Source organism: Phalacrocorax aristotelis, chromosome 21 (genome assembly GCF_949628215.1).
Source record: "Phalacrocorax aristotelis chromosome 21, bGulAri2.1, whole genome shotgun sequence".
Taxonomy (NCBI): Eukaryota; Metazoa; Chordata; class Aves; order Suliformes; family Phalacrocoracidae; genus Phalacrocorax; species Phalacrocorax aristotelis.
Genome location: NC_134296.1, coordinates 4,507,532 through 4,527,886, shown reverse-complemented (window position 1 = coordinate 4,527,886; position 20,355 = coordinate 4,507,532). Strand labels below are relative to the sequence as shown.

The window sequence follows — 20,355 nt, the reverse complement described above, 5'->3', positions numbered from 1 at the left end:
TGTGGAAAGGGGATTAAAATAAAAGTCTGGGGGAGCTGAAGCGAATCTAGAGCATTACTGTAAATTAGAAGAGATTTAAGGAACCAAGGACTGGCTAAGCCCAGGCACCGCTTTAATGGGATCTCACCTCTGGGCACTTTCATCTCCTACTTTCATCTCGCTCCCAGCAACTTCTTTGGAAAGAACCAACCTCTGGGCGCTCGCCCTCGCCGGCAGGCAGACCTTTACCCCTGTAGCTCTCCTCACCTGCCCAACGCGATGCCTTCGCCGCCCCGGCCATGCTCGCAGGCACCGGCGACCATGAGGCAGAAATCGAGCGAGAACAACCACAGTGAGGTTCTTCTCCCCAAAAAGGTGGGTCATCGGACTCGGAGAGCCAGGAGCGCATCTGGAAGCGTGAGCACCACCAACAGGGGAAGCTGCTGGGACCGCGCTGTGCCGGGCAGCGGGACGTGGCACGACTCCTGCTTGGGTCCTGGCGAGCCCATCGGCCTCTCCGAAACACGTCTCCCTCGGAGCATCCTTTGCTCTCCGGAGCTCGCACCCATGCGGCAGCGAGGACACCCTCCATCACCACAGGTGGTCCTCTGCCCGGTGCCCACCCCAGCGAGCCATCCCACACAGGGACAAGGAGCCACCCCGGAGACGCTGATGGCTGGGTGGCACATCTCCCATTCCCGGCCAAGATCCAAGGCAAATAAATCCCTTCCAGCATGGATGCGGGGCTGGCCGGACGCGGGCCGGGCCGGTGCCGGGCACGTGCCAGGCGCCGGGGCTGCTGCTCCATCCAGCTCCATCCTGCGCTTCCCTCGCTGTGCTCTTGAAAAGATTAAAAAAAAAAGAGCCCCACTCCATCTCATTAAGAAAGTAAACACAAGAGCCGTCTAAGTGTCTAATTAAGCTTCTAATTAGTCCCTGCTTGTTACTAATGCAAATTAGATTACGCAGCTTAACTACAGCATGTCCACAACACCCTTGTTAATTGCGGCCTTTTGAAATTAAATTACTCCCTAATTAGCATATCAAAGCCATTGATTCGGAGCCAGGAAAGATGAGGGCAGGAGGAAGCCGAACGCCAAGTTTTGTTAATCAGGGACGTCTAATTAAATAGTGACGTGGTGCACGGGGGCTCCCGCCTCGCTGCTCAGGAGCCGCATGTGTGGGCCCAGGGGGACCCCGAGCAGGGCAGCACCCTCGGTGGGAGCCGGCCGGGCGGGTGCTGGTGGTCTGCGCCCAGCATGGTTCACCGCTGCCGTGCCGGAGCATCCCCGCGAGTCGGGGTGCAGGTCCAGCATCCGTGCCCCGGCGGATGCACGCTGCAGCGAGCAAGGCTGAGGGGGCAAAGCACGAGCTCCGGGAAGCCCCCGTGGAGCTACGCCTGCTGCTGCGGTGCCAGGATCAGGCCCTGGCAGCAGGGAGAGAGGTTAAAGCAGACCCCAATTTTTCATCCCCCCAAAAACTTGCTTTCCTTCTGCCGGATGTGTTCCAAATGGGAATTCAAAGGAAAACCATCCCAAACCGCAGACACAGCCCTGCAGCCCCCCGCGCTGATGGGGACAGGGTCTCCCTGGCTCCCCAGCCCCCTGCAGAGCACCCCCAAAATCCTCGGTAACCCACACGGGAGCAGAGGAGGCACCCAAGCGAGGACAGGCAGGGCTGGAAATGGGCAACGGTGCCTCTCACCTGTAGAGCCCCAAATCCAGCTTGGCACAAAGCCCCCTCACCGCAACAGGACGGGATGGATGGGAGAGCGCGTGGCACTGGGGGGACACCCGCGCCGCTGGCCCTGGCACCAAACCACCCCTCGCCCAGGGCACCAGGCTGGGGGGACCCATCCCCCAGCAGCCATGGGAACCCCTGGAGAAAACAGCCCCACCTGCATCCCCCACCCCAGCACCCCGCGGGCATCGACGAGCGTCCGGCACAGATTCACTTCCTGGGAGAGAACAAGCCCACCTCCCCGACCCCGAGCGGGGATGCCCTCGGCACTCACTCGAGTTATCGCCCAGCTCCCCCAAAACCTCCAGCCCCAAATTCACAGTGGGACACAAACAAACAAAGCATCAGGGAAGAAGAATCTGGATCTAAAAGTAACCAGGTAGATTCACTCCAAGGAGAGTAAAAATTAAGCGAACGCCTATTTTTTAAGTTATTTCAATAACTTCCTGAATGACCTAGTTCTTTAAATTTTATAACTTTTCCTCTTTTTTTTTTTGTTTAAAGAGGTGGGAAGGAAAAAAAATAAAGGGATGAAGATTGGAAAAGTTTAATAGAGGGAGAAAAAGTCTATTAAAAAAATGCAGGCAGCCTGTCTCGGGGGAAGAGTTGAAATATTAAAGAAAGGAAAATCGCTTCCCCGGCTGCCGAGACAGAGGAGGAGAATAGAGCGGCTTTAAGAGAAGGAGCTGTGCACTTTTAATTGAAAAGAGGGAGATTCAAATGAAATATCCAATATCCCCCGTTAAAGAAAGGAAGAAAGACGGACCCTGGCCGCTTTGCTACGCCAAGAAATTGCTAAAGCCCCAACTTTCTTTCTCTCCCCTGCCTCGGAAGTTATAGGAAAGAGGGATGAGAGAAAGGAAGGAAAAAAAGGGTCTTTCATACAAGAGGAACTCAAGGGAATGGGGGAGGAGGGTGGGAAGAGAGACCAAGTTTTATTCATTTATTTTATTTTATGAGATGAGTAAAAATAATATATAAAAAAAGGCAGAGTTTTATAATGTCACAGTGTTTGGAAGCAGCGGCAGAAGGCAGAAGAGAGGGGGGAAAGCAACTAAGAACAGAAGGGCCAGCTCCAACCACCCGCCGTACAAGCCTCTCTCCCAACGAGATTCAATTAATTGATAACAAGAGGCATCAAATTAATTTTTCAAGGATGTTAGATTTTGATGAAGGAAAAAATCTCTCTGATTTTAATCGGGGCGGCGTTTAAAAGGCATAAATGAATATCCCTTTCTAATCATCTGAGGTGCCGAGGAAGCACCAAGCGGTTAACGTGAAAATTCAAATCGTTTAATTAGGGGGGGGCCGAGGGGAGGTGGCCGTGGTGGGGGAAGGGGACCTGGTTTTTTCTTTTTAGAGCTTTATGAAGAAATTATTTTAAAAATTATTTCTTTCAAGCATCTCTGCTCTCCCCCCCCGCCCCAAAATGCACACGCACTTGTAAAAACATCTCTCTGAGGTTTTTCTTTTGAATAGAGACCATTCCCCGTCACAATCTAATTAACAAAAATGATAATGAATAGGGTGGGGAAAAAAAATTCACAAGGAACAAAAAAAAATGCTCCAAACTCCCAGAGACAGGAAAAAAAAAAAAGCAGGGAGAACGTGTGATTTCCCAACACGCGCAACTCGCTGTCAAGAGCCGCTCCGCACTTCCACATGGGATGAGGTTTTTAAGATACGGGGGATTTTCAGCACAAGCACCCCCTCTTCCCCCCCCCCCCCCCCAAATCCTATTAAAATAATTAAAAGCACCTCCCATCACTGCTGTGGCATGGGATGCATCTGCAGGCAAAGCGGAGCCCGCGCCCAAAGGCAGGGGTTGCAGGGACCAGCACAGCTTCATGGAGTGTAGTGCATGTGTGTGCACACACACGTGCTCTCGTGCGCACACACGTGCCCCCTGCCCAGCCCACAGCCCCAGCGAGGCTCCCAGGCTTTGCTCCACAGCCCAGCGCCAGCGGCCGGGTCCGTCCCCGCCGGGACGCGGCCGACGTCGCACCAGCATTTTGCAAAGGCTCCTCCAGCACCTCCCTGTAAGTCCCGACTCGGGTTCAAGTCTCTGCCCACGTGCCCAGCGTCTGGCTCACGCAATTATTTTTCACCCGATCAGCGACACAGGCAGCAGGGATACGCACCCGGGGTGCACGTCTCGCCCAGCCTTTCTGCTGCAGCGTCCCACCAGCGGCAGAGCCCCAAGTCCAGCCGGGGCACACGCAACACGCTTAGCGCACGCAAGATGCCACACGTGTGCAAAATCACCTCCGTCCCTTTTGCACGCAGACAGCCCGAACGTGGTCCCGCGCTCACGGGTGTCCCCATCGAAGCACCTGCCTACCGGAGCCTCAGGCGCCCGAGGAAGAGGAGGGTAAAGCCACAAAGGGTGTCGCGCCATGTGAGCCCGAGGAAGAGGAGGGCCACGGGGAAGCATCCCGACCTGCCTGGGAGAAAGTTGCCTGTTGCCCTGGGAATGGTAAAGGCAGCACCAGGGTGGAGGAAGGCTCCCAGCAATGGGGTGTTCATGGGGGAAGCTCTTAAATAAAAATAAAACCAAGGTGCAGGAGCTCCCCCTGCCCCGTCCCTTCAGGGGAGGCTGCAAAGGGCAAGGGCAGAGCCAGGGAGGAAGAAAATGACCTGGAGCAGGCGAGCAACAAACCGGAGCAGGACGAGGAGCAGCGGCGGGGCCATCGGCGGGAGCGATGCCTCCGGCCCCGAGGGATGCAGCACTGGGACACAAGCCCCGGTGTGCTTGCTCCGTGCTGGACCCCAAGTGAAATTTTCCAGCTGAGTTTGCATGAAGCCAGACTGGAGGTGGCTAAAAGTCTCTTCTGGCCTTTAAATAATCCAGAGGGGAGGAAAAAAAGTCACGGTGCCTATCGAACAGGAGGAAGGAACTTGGATGCTGCAAGTTTTCCCAGACTCCGTCATGTCTGTGCAAAAATTCATCCAGAAAACGCTCTATTTAATGCACTCCCTGCTGCACATTGATGCTTTCCACTGCAAATCGCATTTCTATGCAGGAAGAAGCCTGGTTTCCATCCAGAAATTATGCTGCTCACAAGGAGGGAGAAGAAAAAAGGCAGTAGGGGGGAGAACTATCCTTGGGCATTTTCAAACTCCTGGTCTGAAGTCCATTTTTTTTTTTGCATCCAAATCAGAGGCAAGCATGACCCGAGGCCGGCTCCGTCTCGCAGCCACCGCCAGAGCCAGTCTCGGCACTTTCAACCAACCTTCCTGATCTTATTTCCGCAAAGCTCGGCTCCGTCTCGCACGGACCCAACGTCTCCCAGTCTGCCTCGGCACCCACGCGGAGCAAACCGCAGCCCCGAAGACGAACATGGCTCCCGACAGCCCTGACATCTCTGCTTAGAGCAGCGACTGGAATAACACGAGCAATTGCTCCAGTGCTTTCTTTAAAAGCTGGGAAGCGGCGCGCTCAGCAAAGAGGCTGGGCTGTCCCGGGGTCTTGCACTGGGAACGGTGGTGGGCGGCTGCGAGGCCACACCGCCCGCGCAGGGGATCGGGAAGGTGCATTTAACATTTTGGGTGCTCGGGAAGAGGACAGGGCTCCGCGGAGAGGCACACGGCATCCCTCTGGCCAGGGGAAGCGTTTCCCCGTGCAGACCCTGTGCCGAAGCCAAGAGATCACCCGGGTCCCCCATGCTCCTTCTCCGTGTGACCACGTGGATAAGCCACGTACAGCCATCGCATCCTCTTCCCAGGAGAGCATTCCCCGCCAGCACCCTTCACCGGGGAGGCCGGGAGGGCGACGCTTTGCCCAGCACACCCACGGCTGCGGATGCAGCAAGAGCTTCTCCCCTCCATTCCCAGAGGGATGGCAACACACCGCCGGGGTTTCGGCATCCCTCCGGACCACTGCCAGGCTGGCAGCACGGGAAGGTGATCTGGTCCCACAGCATCACTTCCGTGTCACCCACGGCATTCCCAGGCCACACCGATCCATCCAGACTCCCGAGCCCTGTGCACCCCCAGAGCTCAGCCCTCACCAGACCGCACACAGGGACGCAGCATCTTCCTGAATCCTGGCAGCGCATCCCTGCTTTATGGATTAGGACAGAGCTATGGAAGGATGAAGTGAACCAAGGTGCCCTGCACCTCCCAAATCCGTGCTCATCCCAGGCAGTGAGCAAGGCCTCCTCCTGAGAACAGCAAGATCCCCGAACAAGCCCAGCTCCAGGGTGTGATGACACCCAAGAGCAGCACGCAGGTGGCTGCTGATGCTTCAGGCCAGAAGTGGCTCTGCTGCAGTGGCCAAGGAAGCCACCGGCACCTTCCCGCCGGCATTGGACAGCCAGCACCGTGCAAATCTGGGGAATTATTACCGTCAATGTGGTGTTAGATACACCCTCATTGCAAAGAACACCTAAAACCCCACAATTTTTCACGTCCTCCCCCACTCTTAAAAATAACCCTCATTCTTCAAAATATTAGTTTGTGATTCACCGACTGCAAGCTGTAACACCCCGCACCTCGCCCAGGCCCGCAGCTCCTGCCTGCCAAATCCCACGGGCCCTGCAAGCACCCGTGGGTGCCGGGGCAGAAAGGGCCTCGAGGTACCCAGTGCCCAGCCGGCTCCCGCCGCGCCCCCCTGCCCAGGGAGGACTCACTGCCAGCTGATGGGAACGGCTGGCATGTCGCAAGCTGCTTTTTTTAGTGGGGAACCCAAAAACCCCTAGCCCAGGGCACTGCACAGCTGCGGGTGTGCACGGGCTCTTGCGCGGGGTCGCAGGGGCGGGTGCCCACCTCGGGCTGGGTGTACACATGGGAAGCTTCGGCACCGCAGCTGCACCACGGCTCCGGGCTCCCCTCCAGCACCGCTCCTCCACAATCAGGTCACATCATCTCTCCGCATCTCCAGTTGAGACAGGGTCACAGACAACCCTCTCCCCCATCCCCAAAGCACACACCACCACCCCCAGTGGGAAGCGAGTGCTCCACGATCACTAGCTGTAAGACGCGGTGCCACGGGGACCCTCACCAGCCACCCCCCAGCAGGGCACCAACCCAGGGGACACCCCCCTTCCTCCCCGAACCAAAAATCACCACATCACGGCAAGGGAAGGCAACACCACCAGGATACAGCATCAGACAAGACACGAAGCGAACACAGTCGGGGTCACCAACTCCATCGGGGACACAACCCACCTCCCTGCCTGGTCCACGAGCCCCCAGTACCTGCCCACGCCGGCAGCCCCAGCCCCATGCCCCTGGCCAGCCCCAGTGCAGACGACAGCTCCTGCCTGCTGCCAGGAATTTTAAAACACCAATTATTGTTTTAAACCTCTGGCTAAAACCAGTGACTTGCTGTTCGTTCCCAGCCCCAGGGCGATTCCCAGAGCATTTGTATCTGCAACAGCAGAGATCACTGCTGCAGCTGGAAAGGACCAATCCTGCAATGAAAGGAGATGCACGTCCCCTCTGAGGGCAGGGGACAGGGGTCTGTCCCTCTGTCCCCCTCCCAGAAGGATGGGCACAGCTGCCATCTCCTCCTGCAGCAGCCCAAATCTACAGCTGGAAATTCAGCAGCACCGAAGCTCCCCACAGCGGCTCCCACTGCTCCGGTACGGCGGGGACAGAAGGGACCAGATGGCACCGACCTTCCCCAAAGCCAACATCAACCCTCAAATGAGCCCCGTCGCCTGTTAAACTTCATCTCATTGCATTTCTAAATGGACTGGCCTTTTCGTCAGAGAGTATTTGAAAACCACCAGCTCTATAAACCAGGGGGAAATTGCTCCAGCACTGCTTTTGCCCAGCTGCACGGCTGGCGATGCCGGTGTCGGCACCGGTGTGATACCTGTGCAGTGCAGGGACGAGGCGGCATTGGATGCGTGGACGGGGCTGCTCCGACAGCCCCAAAGTTTGACCCAGATTCGGAGCTGTGGCTCCACTTCCCAGGGAAAAGGATATTTGTTCAGGGCTCGAGCCCACCGGCATCAAGGGAAAGACTTCAAGGGATTTTGAAGCAGGCCCTAAAGCTGACTGCCATGCTAGGTATAAATAAAAACCTGGTTTAAAAGGAGAATTGCGAATCACCGGAATAGAGCCGTGCCAACCCCGACCTGCCCGCCACATCCAGAGAGTCCCGAGCATCCTTTGGGGTAGGCAGGGCCTGGCCCCAGGATCTGTCCCAGCCCCCATAGCACCGAACGCTGCTGCCAGGGCGAGCAGAGGAGCCGGGGAAACTCAGACCCAAATTTCAGCACAAATCTTCCTCCTGCTGCTACGGCAAGAGGGATGAAAAGAACCTTGTGTCGCGCCATGGGAGCAGAGCTCGGCCAGAAATCCCTCACCGGGGTTTCTCCAGCAGGCTCGCTCCCCCACGCCTTGCCGGGATGGATTTTAGGACTTTTCCTTTACCTGTTTCTCTCAGGAACACATTGACTGGGCATCTCCTCTCCCCAACATATAACACAAGCCCCAGATTTGGGGAGATTTCCCCCAAGGGTGCACAGATGCCTCCGCAGGCTGGCCGAGCCCCTGAGGGGCACTCGTACCGCACTTGTACCACCCTGTACACGGCAGCGATGCCCCACGCTCTGCAGCGGCCACGACCCTGCTCCGACCAGAAACCCTGTGCAAAGGAGCCAGAGAGCGAGGAAAACCACATCCGGGTCCCCCTGCGCCCGGTGCACATCAGGGACCTTTTCCCTCCTGCCCTGTGTCCCCCCATCCCTCCTGAGCAATCCCCCAGGACTCCATCAGCTGGGTGCGACCTGCGAGAACATGCCCGACCGCCCTGTTGATGTAACGCAGGATCTGCCGGAGTTTTGCAGGTACTCCAGAAGGCAGCACCTGATCTTGACCCCCTTCCCACGACGACTGAGCTCTGAGGACAGAGGGGACCCCGCACCCGAAGCACCAGCACCCTCATCACACCGGGGGCTTCAGAGCCTTTCCCAGGGCACTTTACACAGCGTGATTTCGGTGGTTTCACCCCCATCCATCAGGGTCTGCTGCGGAAGCCAGGATAGCTCTGACCCCAGTCAGGTTTGCACGGGTGCAGGATCTGGCCCCACACATCCCAGCCTGACCGTTCCTTTTCCTTCACCCGCTTCTTGCCTCGCACCTGCACACAGGCACAACGGCTCCGCTGGCAAGCCCAGACCCCCCCCTGCAAGCAGCACCCTACAAACCCACCACCCCCAGTGCTGGAGGGGTCAGAGGGATGGGAGCAGGACCTGCTGTGGGGGCAGGAGCAAGGCACAAGTGCTCCAGAGCACGGGTGCTGAGAGGCCGTGACAAATCGGGAGCGATGGGACGCGCAGCAGCACCCTCCTCCTCCTCCTCCAGCCCTGGATTTACCCGCCCAGCAGGGGACAAACGCCCCTTTTGTTTTCCAAATGAGAAATCATGTCGATTTTGAGGTTTTAATTTATTAATAGCAAACATCTGTGCCAGGCGGAGCGGTCGCAGCCTGGCTCCCCAAACCCCACTCCCGGCAGAGCCGAAGCTGAGCACAGGGCACAGCAACACGAGCAGGAGATGGGGAGAGGGAGACCGAAACAAACCACATCGCACCAGGACCCCGCTGCAGAAATGCGGAATAAAAGTAGCATCGCTCTGGTTGGGAAGCGACTTCACTGTGGGGAAAGCAGGTTGGGGAGTAAAAGGAGAAAGCGTAAATACTTTGGGAACAACCCCAGAGAGGGCAAACCTGGAGATGGCACTTTATAAAAGCACGGCTTCACCCCCACCCAAATCCATCTCAGCCAAATAAGGTTTTTTTGCACCTATGCCTGGCACAGCACATTTTCAAAATCCACATTTCTTGACACAAAAGTTATAGGACACTCTCCCTCCCACTCCCCCTTTGTTTTCTCTCCTTATTCCATTTTTAACAGGCCCAATGATGCTGTACTTATATTCCAGATAGGAGTTACTCTGCACTCCATGGGATTTCCCTCCTGCCATCAGGTCTGGCCGCATCCAGGCGGGACCAGCTGGGGGACTTTGGGCTCCAGAGGAAGGACCCAGCCCGCTGGGTGACAGCCACCTGCCGGGAAACCCTCTCTGTGGCAGAGAGCATCTCACCACCTCCTCCAGCCTCCCTCCCAGCTGGGAGCCGGGCCAGGGGTGCGGGGCCACGGGATGCTCAGCAGCGCTGGCCCTTTGCCGGGTGCACGGAGTTCCCCTGGGAGAAGGTGGGAGACATCCAAAACCAAAAGAAATTGTGAATTGTTAAAGGCTGTTCTGGTTTTGTTCAAGACATCGGGGTCCTGCGCTGCTCCCACACTGTGCTCAGGAGCAGCGAGTTTTGGGGTGCGCTTCTCCAACCAGAGCAGCCCCAAAGCCACCGCAGCCCTTGCCAAAGGGCTCCCGGTGCCACGTGGCTCCGTGGCAAGGCGGCTGCCAGGACACAGCCCGGCCAGCGGCACCCGAAAGGGACACAACACCGCACAAGAAGCCCCAGGTGACGGGAAAGGGTTTTTCCCTCCCCAGTACAAGGTCTCTGCGCACCACTCCTGCCCAAACCCTGGTCCAGTTCAGCCAAAAACTCCCGATGCTCAACAAGAAGCTTCATCTCTGCCAGACATTTCTTGCCATAAGTCATTGCCCCTACCCAGGGGCTGGGGGCGGCTCCTCCAGCACCCTCGTGACCACCCCGAGCCCCAGACAGCCCCTTTTGCCAGTGCTGCAGTTGGGGCACCTTCCCCCCTCCCGGGAGGCAGCGAGACGTCCCCTGGCCCCCACCCCCAGCCCAGCCAGGTGTTTCCATCCTCCGGGAGCTGGGGGTGAAGCCATGGAGCAAGCCAAGAGAGCCAAGGCGCCCCCAAAGCCTCATGCCCCAGTGGGGTTTGGGGACAGTCCTGCAGCCAGGAGCATCCTCCCAGCAGCACCCAGAACCGCGCAGCCAAAGCGGGGATCACCCATGCCGGAAACCCCGTCCCACGGCGGCCGACCCAACCGACGCGCCGTGATCCCGGCACGTGACGGGAGGCGCCCAACCGAGCCGCGAGCCCAGCGCCAGCTCCCGCGCACGAGCGAGCCGGCCCCCCGCCCCAGGCCAGGAGGCACCGGCAGAAAGTCACTGGGCAAACGCATCCCCACTAACGGGCCACAGCAGAGAACCTGCAGGCAGAAAACCAAAGCCAAGGGGCCACCAGGAGGAGGGGACACCCCTGGGTAGACGGGATCCCAGCACATCCTTCGCTCACGAGCATAAGTTCTGGCCTTATATTTTGCATTAAGCAACCAACCTCGAGCCTTCCTCCACCGACCCTCTTTTCTAAAGCCAAAGACCTTTCCCCAAGCCCCGGACACCTCTCCTAGGTGGTCCCCGTCCAGATCTCACTACAGGTGAACAAATAAAGGGCAATCCCTGGCTCGCAGACCCCCAATAAGCAGACAAGAAGGAAACACTCACCTAAAATCTATGGTTTGTGGAATAAACCGAGACTCGGAAGAAGCAAGCGAACGGCCAGAGGGGTCGGGGTCAGGGCTCCGACAGCTCCTGGCGCCCGAGGCAGCTCTGCAGCGCGATGCTCGGCTCGCCCTGCCCAAGGGCGCGGGAAGCGCTCGCTGCCCCGGATGGCACCGTTGGTGTTTTATGCCTTTTTTAGCTTCAGCACAGTTAAATCCCACTAGATAAACCCAGCTCCGCCAGCAACCTGGCGAAGGTGTGTTGAAATAAGTCATTTCAACATTGCCTGCTCCAGGCGAGCGGCTCGTCCCGGCCGATGCCTGCCACGGCCCCCTCTGCAGCCCTCTGCTTAAAGGGGAGCATCGGTGTCCGAGCAACCCCCTGGGGACAGCATCTCCCCTAGCCACCAAGCAGCCTGCACAGCACATAACCATCACATGGGGGTCGTCTTCCTCCTCCTCCTCCTCCTCGGGGGGCCGTGGCTTCCCTGCTCCCCACCAGCCCCGGGACCATCCCGGGCAGCTGGTGCCAGTTCCCCACCGACGCCAGGCACGTGGAGGTTTGCCAACAAGGCAGAACAAACAGCTTCCAAATCACCTCTAAACTGGGGCCCCCCATGGGATTTTTCTCCTTCTCCTCTAGTAACTTAAAAAGAATTCTTTTTGCGCCTTTTCATGCATTTGAAGGTAATCCCCCCCACCCCCCAAAAAAAGTTTTATTACTGCACCTTTAGCTTCTGATAAACACACCCAGGAGCCGCCGGCAGAGCCGAGCCGCCGGGACCAGGATGAGTTTCCTCCCACAGCCACCCCTCCACTCCCCGTTTTGCTAAAAAAAAAAAAAAAATTAAAAAAAGAAAATAAAAATTAAGCGTGTGTTTGCCGCTAATCTGGACCCGGCGACGGCGGCGCAGGAGGAGGGTTTCCCCCGGAACATGCTGCAAAAGACTCTCTGCCAACTTGCCAGGGCACGAGCACCGAGCGGCAAGTGTTGCCCGGGGCCGGCGAACGCTGACACCAGCTCGCTTTCCCCATGCTAACCGCTCAGCACAGCACATCGCAAACAGGCTTTTTTTTTTTCTCCCCTTAAAAAATAAAATATATACATATATATATATATATAAAAAAGGATCCCGACTCCCCGAGCCAAGTGCTTCGCACACGCAGGGCTGGGTATCCAGGTACCGAGCCAGCCCCGTGCCCACGTCTGCATCGTAATCCCTTAATGACTTCCCTCCAGCTCCGTCCCCAGATCTAATCTCTCCTCCAGCAGGATCTTTATAAAATAAAACGTGGCAGATGGACGGGCTGCATTTTCCTCCGAAGCATCGCATTGCTGACCTCCGAAGGGAGCAGCTCTCCTCCTCTGCTGCTTCTGCCTCTTAATTCTTCCCTTTCCCTGATGCCGTTCCACTTGCAAACATATTTTTGTCGCGGGCCGTCTACCAGCAACATGTTTTAGCATCGAAATTTGCCTATGCGATTGCCAAAAGGGGTTTAAATTAGGAAAAGTTTTTTAAAAAAACCCTTAAGCACCGTCTTTGCTGTATTTTAGACCACAAACACTTGCAGCCGGTGGGGGGGTGTGTGTGTGTGGAAATTAGGAAGTTTTTCAAGCTGTGCCCAGCCCCATCCTGACCTGCAAGTTATATTTGACTTTAAAAGGTGCAGCACAGCGAGCAGGGGGAGGGGGAAGGTTTTGCAAGATGATCAAACGGGCGCGAGTCCTTCCCCATAGTGCTCTCCCATCAGTTGGGGCGAGCTTTACTGGCCAAAGCCCCCGCAGCTGCTCGGAGGGGCGAGCAGGGCCAGCCCGACAGGGTCACAAGCCGGACAATAACTCACTGCACAACCAATGCCACAGCCCCTAGTTTTATTTTTCAAGCCAGCAGCTACCCCTGCGTTTCTCTCAGGTGCATCGGGGTCTCCAGGAGTGGGACGTGGAGGGGTTTATTTTTACACCTTCTGAGGCAAACCATGGGTTTCCAAGTGCATTTGCAGTTTTATTTTCCCCCTCCCTCTCCTGCTAACACAGAGCTCGCCCCTCCATGGGGAAGACGCCCTTGGCGCATCCCTCCCGGGGCACCACCGAGCCCCCTCCAGCCAGGTTTGCGCAGTGCCCCCCTGCCCCCTGTAACAGGGGAGCTGGAAATCAAAGAGGACGGGACAGGAAATTTCAAGTTTCCACTTCCAGAAGTGGCAGGTGACGGCGAGGCGATGGCAGGGCCATTTTGGGAGCCCTGATGTGGAGCGGATGGTAAACCCAGGATCGCCGAGGAGGAGGAGGTGGGGACCCCCCCTGCCCGGGGAGATGCCAGGGTGCGAGCAGCACAGAGCATCCCCACGAGACCTCCACAAACCACCTGCCAGCCACAACCCGGGGGCTCTTCTGGGCTTCAAAACCACCATGGGGAAGGGGGATGGAGGGGGAAAAAATCACCCCAGCTCTCCCTTCCATAAACAAGAGAATTTCCCCAAATTCAGGCTACCAGAGCCACTCTGCAGTGGGAAACGCGGCGCGAATAGCCGTAAACGTGTATTACTTTTAAATGAGCAAAAGAAAAGCTGGGGACCTCTGGGCTCTCCCGCCTTTCTCCGGTTGGAAGAATGAGCCCTGTCCCCAGCTGGGGGCACAGCTCGCCCCCCACCTTGCTGCTACAAAGACAACCCCAGCACCGCACCTCTCCTCCTCCGGCCTCGCTCCCCCCTTCCACCCTCCCCGCCAGACCAACAAGAAAAGAGGAAAAGGGGGGGGGGGGGAAAATAAAAGGAGAAAAAAAAAAAAACCTGAAAGCCAGAGCCTTGCCGCCCCCCTTTCCCCCAGCCCCACAGCGAGACACAAACATCAGCAGACTCAAAGCATCCCCCTCTCCAGCGGCAGAAAAGAAAAGCTCCCGGGCTCTCCGGGCAGCAACTTCACAACTGAGTGCACTCGCATTCCTGCCGGGTTATTAGGAGAGAAAGGGCGAGGGCCCGGAGCAGATATTTTAGTGTCACTTGATTTTATACATTGCACAGATATTTTTTTTTTTTTGGTTTTGTTTTTGTTTTTAAACGCACCCTGCTCTTCCCGTTCTAAGAAGGACCTAAAACCCACGGTCGCCCGTCTTTCCCGGAGGGCAGGGAGGTGACTGGGGCTGGACGTGGCTTTTACAGATTTTTTTTTTTTTATTTATTATTTATTTTCAGGTCTGACTATCAGCCCCCTCCCTGCCTGCCCCCTCCCCCCAGCAGCAACTTTGATCCGTTTCATTTCATTTCACTCTGCTCAGCCTTCTGCCCCCACCCCCCCATGCAAAGTCCCAGCCCCCCCCTCACCCAGGCGCTCTCCATCGCATCCTCCTTCCCTTGGCCCCTTCCCCAAACCAGCGAGAGGGGGGCAGCCCCCGCTCTCCCCGACCCCGCCGGGTGACGCATCCCCAGGGTGTGCAGGTTAATGGGGTGGGGGGTGGGGGCGGATTTTCCACCCTGACCCTGTTCTGCACTTCTCCCCCCGCCACCGAGTCCAACTTCACGCTGCGCGACGGGGCCAGTTTCTCGGCATGGTTTGGCTTTTACCACGGGAGCGATGCTCGACCCGGGCTCGGAGCGGAGGCATCGCCGTCCCCACGGCAAACGCCCCAGCGAAGGGAGCTCGGGGTGGTGCTGGGGGAACCCACACCAAAACCCATCCAACAGCTAATAAATTAAAATTTTTTTAAAAGAGAAACCAAACCAAAAACCAAACAACCCAGGGAACATCTCAAAACTGGAGCTCCTGGCCATTATTTGAAGGCGAGGGAGCGGGAGGGCTCGGGAAGGCTCTTCCCCGCCTCGCCCCCAGCCCCGGCACCACAAAGGGCAGAAGAAAGGCAGGAGCCACCCAGGGCTTCGCAGCCCTGACAAAAGCTCCCCGGCTCAGCACGGGAAATTTTGTCCCTTCTCCCCAAACCATCTCCCTTCCCAGTTTGATTTAAGTGACTGGGGTGGGGGGGGTGGGGGGGTTCAAGGAAAATAAAAGAAAAAGAGGAGCAATAGGGTAAATTTTCCAAATGTGATTATTTGCTCCATCCACCCACCCCTGGGGGCTTGCTGGATTTTTCGATGGACTTTAAGGTGGGGTGGGAATTAAAGAAAAAATAATAATAGATTAAGAGTTAGATTTCACGCGAGCCTGAGACTTGGCTATATTTAATTGAGAATACAGGGAGGCATGAAAGGGAACACGTCCACGCAAACATGCAAGGACCAGGGTCACACCGCCGGTGCAAGACACATGTTGGGTTGATTTAACATCAAATGCCTGTTCTCCGGCATAACACATTTCTCGTGTAAATTTTTAACACACAAGAAGAAATTTGTAAAAGTAAATCCTACTTCTGGTTTGGGTTAAAAACAACCCAACCTTTTAATACAGAAACTAATAACATTTTTATTGTATGCCCCACAGCTTTACAATGCTCGCGGAAAAGTGAGGTCTTAATCCGATGCTAAGTTGGTTCTGAGCGTGGTGAAAAACAAATCTCTGGGTATCGCGGTCTCCCAGCAAGACCGACGGGGATGGAAGAGCTGCCTGAAGCCGATGAGCGATCCCGGGGAGGAATTCGGACACAAATTCCTCTAGGACTATATTAAGAATAGCAAAAAAAAACCAAAACCAAACCCCAAACCCAGCGCAAGTTCTCAAAGCAGGCACTTCCCAACCACTACTCCGAGCAAAGTGGAGTTTGCAGATGCCTGTGAATTATTCCTGCTTTCCCCAGCGCACGTTTTTATTTGTATTTAAAAGTGCACAGGAGGGGAGAGAGGGAGAGAGACAGCCCTTCACTTATTCTTTTTATTTTTTTAAAGGGGAAAGAAAAAAAAACCAAGAATCACTCCCAAATGGAAAAAGAAAAACCAATTCCTCTCCACTTGTTCTCTCCTATACACACCTTCGAAACGCGCCTGCCAACTCAAAACAGATTTCCTACCACCAAAAGAAATATTCAGAGCGATCTGCTGCTAACGCAGCACTTTCTAAAGTGCCTTTCTTTTTGAGCCGGAGAGAGGGGGAGAGGGGAGAAGAGACAGAGGCGCGTTTGTTTATCACACAGCCGAGGGAGATGGATCAGGGAAGAATAGAAATATCTGAACTTCGCCAGCGCCGGGGCTGGGAGAGCATCTCGCCAACGAAGGCGGACACCGGGGTGGGAACGGGATGAAAGCGGCTGATCCGGGGCTCCCAGCGACCCGCCGCCACCTTCGTTAAACGATATTTGCCCGGGAATTTCTGGACTCCCAGAAGACGACAGCTCCACGATAAAAACTCTTTCCAAACACATTGTTATTGCTGATATTATTAGTAGCCGCTGCCGGCAGGGTCCCGGCCAGCCCGCCGAGACCTCCCGCAGGCAGCGGGCATCGTGTCGAGGGTACAAAGACCCCCCCAAAACCCCTGGAAACAAACAAACAAACAAAAAAACCCCACCCCGACCTCGCTCCCCTTTCAAACAAAGACACACCAAAACCTCTCAAACTTTGCAACCGGGCGAAACGCGGGCACGGGCGAAATGCAGGGCACGGCTTCGCCGCGCCAGCCGGCTGTCGTAAACCCCCCCCCACCTCCAGAATCCAAACCTGCGGGAATTTCTTGGGAATATCCTCCAGCTCCATCCGAAGCCGTGCATTTGTCCTCCTCTCCCCTCACCTTGCAGTTTTGGCTTAGTATTTAAGACGCAGCGGAGGATTTCCCAGGGCGCAGCTGGAGCGACGGCCGGTCTGGCTGCAGGTTGACGGCGGTGGCTGCTTCTCCCAGAAATTTCAAAACTTAGGGCTGACTTACTTATTTATCTCAAAGGAGGCAATCGCGCCCGCTGGGCTGCTCCTCGGCACAGAGCGGCGGGGCTGAGTTAAAATGCAATGGGGTGGGGGGGGTGGGGGGGGAAGGGGGGGGAAAAAAACCCACCCGAACCCCCCCCAGGCAGCTGGAATTAAAATGAAACTGCAGGGGAGAAAAGAAAGATGGGGGGGGAAAATGGGAAGCACCAACAAAGGGAGCCCAGGGGCGGCTGGCGGGGCAGGGGCGGCTGTGCCCCCCCTTCGGATGGATACCCCCGCCCCACCGGGTGCAAAGCTCCGCCGTCCTGGGGGTGCGGGACCCCAAGGGGCAGAGGCAGCTCTGGATCCGGTACCGGCAGCGCGGCTCTCCCGGCGGCAGCACAAGTTTCCCGGTGCCCGACCCCCCACCCCCCGAGGGGGCTGCACCCCCGTCCGCCCGCAGAAACGCCTCGGGGGGGGGGGGCGGCGGAGACCCCCCGCCCGCTGCTGGGGCTGCCCCGGGAGCTCCGAGCCGGGGGCGCAACGGGGGACGCCCCCCCCCACCCCGGTTCGCACCGCGCGCCGGCCCCCCCCCACCCCGGGGACCCCCCCCGCCTCACCGAGCCCCCGGCCCCGCTCCCTTTGTCCGGGCGCCGCAACAAACTTCCGAGCGCGGGGGGACGAACCCCGGGGTGGGGGGTGGGACGGACGGACAGACAGACAGGCACACACACGGCCGGCGCCCCCCGCCCGCCCCACACCTGCCGGTGGGGATGGGGACATTGGGGGCGGGGGGGGATGGTGTCCCGAACCCCCCCCCCCCGCCGGCCGGGAGCGGGGGACACGCACGGACCCTCCCGCCCGGCCCCGCTCCGCTCTCACCCACCTTGGTCGCTCGGAGCGCCGGGATCCGCGGCGGGCATGCGGCCGCACCGCGCCCCCCCCCGCCCCGCGTCCCCCCCCCCGCCCCGCACCACCTTCCCCAAAACTTCCGACGGGGCGGTCGCGGCGGGGGTTGCGAGCTCAGGAGCGGAGCGGCATGGCGGGGGGGGCTCCGGGGCACCGGCAGCGCCGGCCCTGCTGCGGCCGCCGAGCGGAGCGCGGGCAGCCCGGGGCGGGCCGGGGCCGTGCGCGCCGCGAGCGGGGCCGGAGCGGCGGCGGCGGCGGCGGCGCGGGCGCGGCGGCGCGGGGCGGGCGCCGGCCGCCCTACCATAGTTCCTCTAAAGCAGGTGCAGCCGCTTTCCCCGCCCGCTCCCCCCCCCCCCCCGCCCCCGCGCTTCCTCCCTTCCTCCTCCTCCTCCACCCCCAGCCGGTGGGGGGCACCACCCCCCCCACCGCCCTGTTGTGCGTCTGTGGGGTGGGTGGAAGGCGTCCCCACACGCTGCCCCCCCCAATGCAACGCACCCCACTCTCTTCCCTTCTCCCCCGTTTTGCTCATTAACCCCTGCGCTAATTGTTTTCTGCTGTCTTTGGTTCCCTGGGCCAACGCGATGCCCTGGGGATGTTCGCGGGAGGGAAACTGAGGCACAGGGGAGCGGGTGGCTGTGGGGCGCTCATGAAGGGGGACACCTTCACCCTGCGGCAGACACAGAGCAGAGACAGGACACAAGTCACTGAGCCCATTTTACAGATGGGAACAGCAAGGATCTGAGGTGGCAACCCCCCCACCGTGGCACTGTTACAGCCCGACATCCCGTCCCGCCAGCAGAGCCCTTGGGAGAGCAGAGCCCTCGTCAGGGTGCTGGACCCAAACTGTCACCCGGATACTGGACCCAAACATCTGGATGGAGGCCCCAAACCTCTGTGAGGGTCCTGGACCCAAACCATCACCCAGATGCTAGACCCAAACATCTGGATGGAGGCTCCAAACCGCTGTTAAGGGTCCCGGACCCAAACCATCACCCAGATGCTGGACCGAAACATCTGGATGGAGGCCCCAAACCTCTGTTAAGGGTCCCGGACCCAAACCATCACCCAGATGCTAGACCCAAACATCTGGATGGAGGCCCCAAACCTCTGTTAAGGGTCCTGGACCCAAACTATTACCCAGATGCTGGACCCAAACATCTGGATGGAGGCCCCAAACCACTGTTAAGAGTCCCGGACCCAAACCATCACCCAGATGCCGGCCCCAAACATCTGGATGGAGGCCCCAAACCTCCGTGAGGGTCCTGGACCCAAACCATCAACCAGATGCTGGACCCAAACGTCTGGATGGAGGCCCCAAACCTCTGTTAAGGGTCCCGGACCCAAACCATCACCCAGATGCCGGCCCCAAACATCTGGATGGAGGCCCCAAACCTCCGTGAGGGTCCTGGACCCAAACCATCACCCAGATGCTAGACCCAAACATCTGGATGGAGGCCCCAAACCTCTGTTAAGGGTCCCGGACCCAAACCATCACCCAGATGCCGGACCCAAACATCTGGATGGAGGCCCCAAACCTCCGTGAGGGTCCTGGACCCAAACCATCACCCAGATGCTAGACCCAAACATCTGGATGGAGGCCCCAAACCTCTGTTAAGGGTCCTGGACCCAAACCATCAACCAGATGCCGGCCCCAAACCGTCACCCAGGCACTGGGGCCGCCCCCGAGCAGGCCGGGGAGGCGCCGCTGGCTGCAGAGGAGGGCTCGACGCTCCAGCCTTGCTGCTAAGGCTGGCTTGGAGCAGCCCCTTGGGAAGTGAGTTCCCGCCTGCCGCAGGGACCTGCGCGGGTTGGGGGCGGATGGTCCAAATCTCATGTGGAAGGAGTGAAATAAAGTTTTTTGCAAAGTGTCGAAGCCAGTGTGTTTCAATAGCACCAAAGTGTGACCACTCTATGTTCTTTTTTTTTACGTCAAAGGTAGGGTTTTTTGCGATTTCCATTTTATGGACAGATAAAATAGTTTTAAAAGGAGAAACTGGAATGAAAAGTATTTCAACCCACCTGGATTTTTTTTCCTATAATTTCACTTTTTTACAGGAAAGCTGTTTTTAAATAAATTATCTTCCCTTGAATGAGAATTCCGAATTTCTGTGCGATGGAAAAGCTGGTTTCCCCCCAGGTACAAGCTCTGGTGGCTGTGGCAAAGATCCCAGCAAACCCATCAGTTTTGCTGCCCAAAAAAATCTTCCCTTGAGGGGACAAACAGGACAAGGGCGAGGGCAGGGCTGGCTGTGGGCACTGTGAGCGCTGGGCTGGCTCCTAGGCTACACCTAGCCTTAAACCCAGGTCTTAACCCAACCCTTTTGGAGGCCTGGGATTTTCCAGAGGGCTTGGTTTGGTTTCAGGCAGCTCTGGGGCTCCCATCCGATGAGGGTTTGCTGCACAGCCGCTTCTGCAGAATCAGGTCCCGGTGGCAGGAGCTGACTTTCTTGGAAGAGGCTCCCCAGGACCCGTTTCTCGGAAGCGTGGTGCACCAGCCCTGGCGCTGCGGGCAGGGGAGGGCTCCGCTTCTTGCCAGCATGCTTTCCTTTGGGGAGGGACAGC

The 20,355-nt window shown here is 57.7% G+C and overlaps 1 protein-coding gene across 7 annotated transcripts in view; it reads right to left on the bottom strand.

Annotated features, from left to right (window-relative positions):
- FOXP4 (forkhead box P4) overlaps positions 1-18,055 on the bottom strand; it is a 68,575-nt gene extending 50,520 nt beyond the window's left edge. For 4 of the 7 annotated variants that reach the window (XM_075115879.1, XM_075115883.1, XM_075115884.1 and 1 more), the window contains exon 1: positions 17,771-17,856. The gene's annotated coding sequence lies outside the window, so the exon portion shown is untranslated. The other 3 variants (XM_075115880.1, XM_075115882.1, XM_075115881.1) reach the window with 3 other exon arrangements.
- Between the last annotated feature and the right edge of the window lie 2,300 nt (positions 18,056-20,355).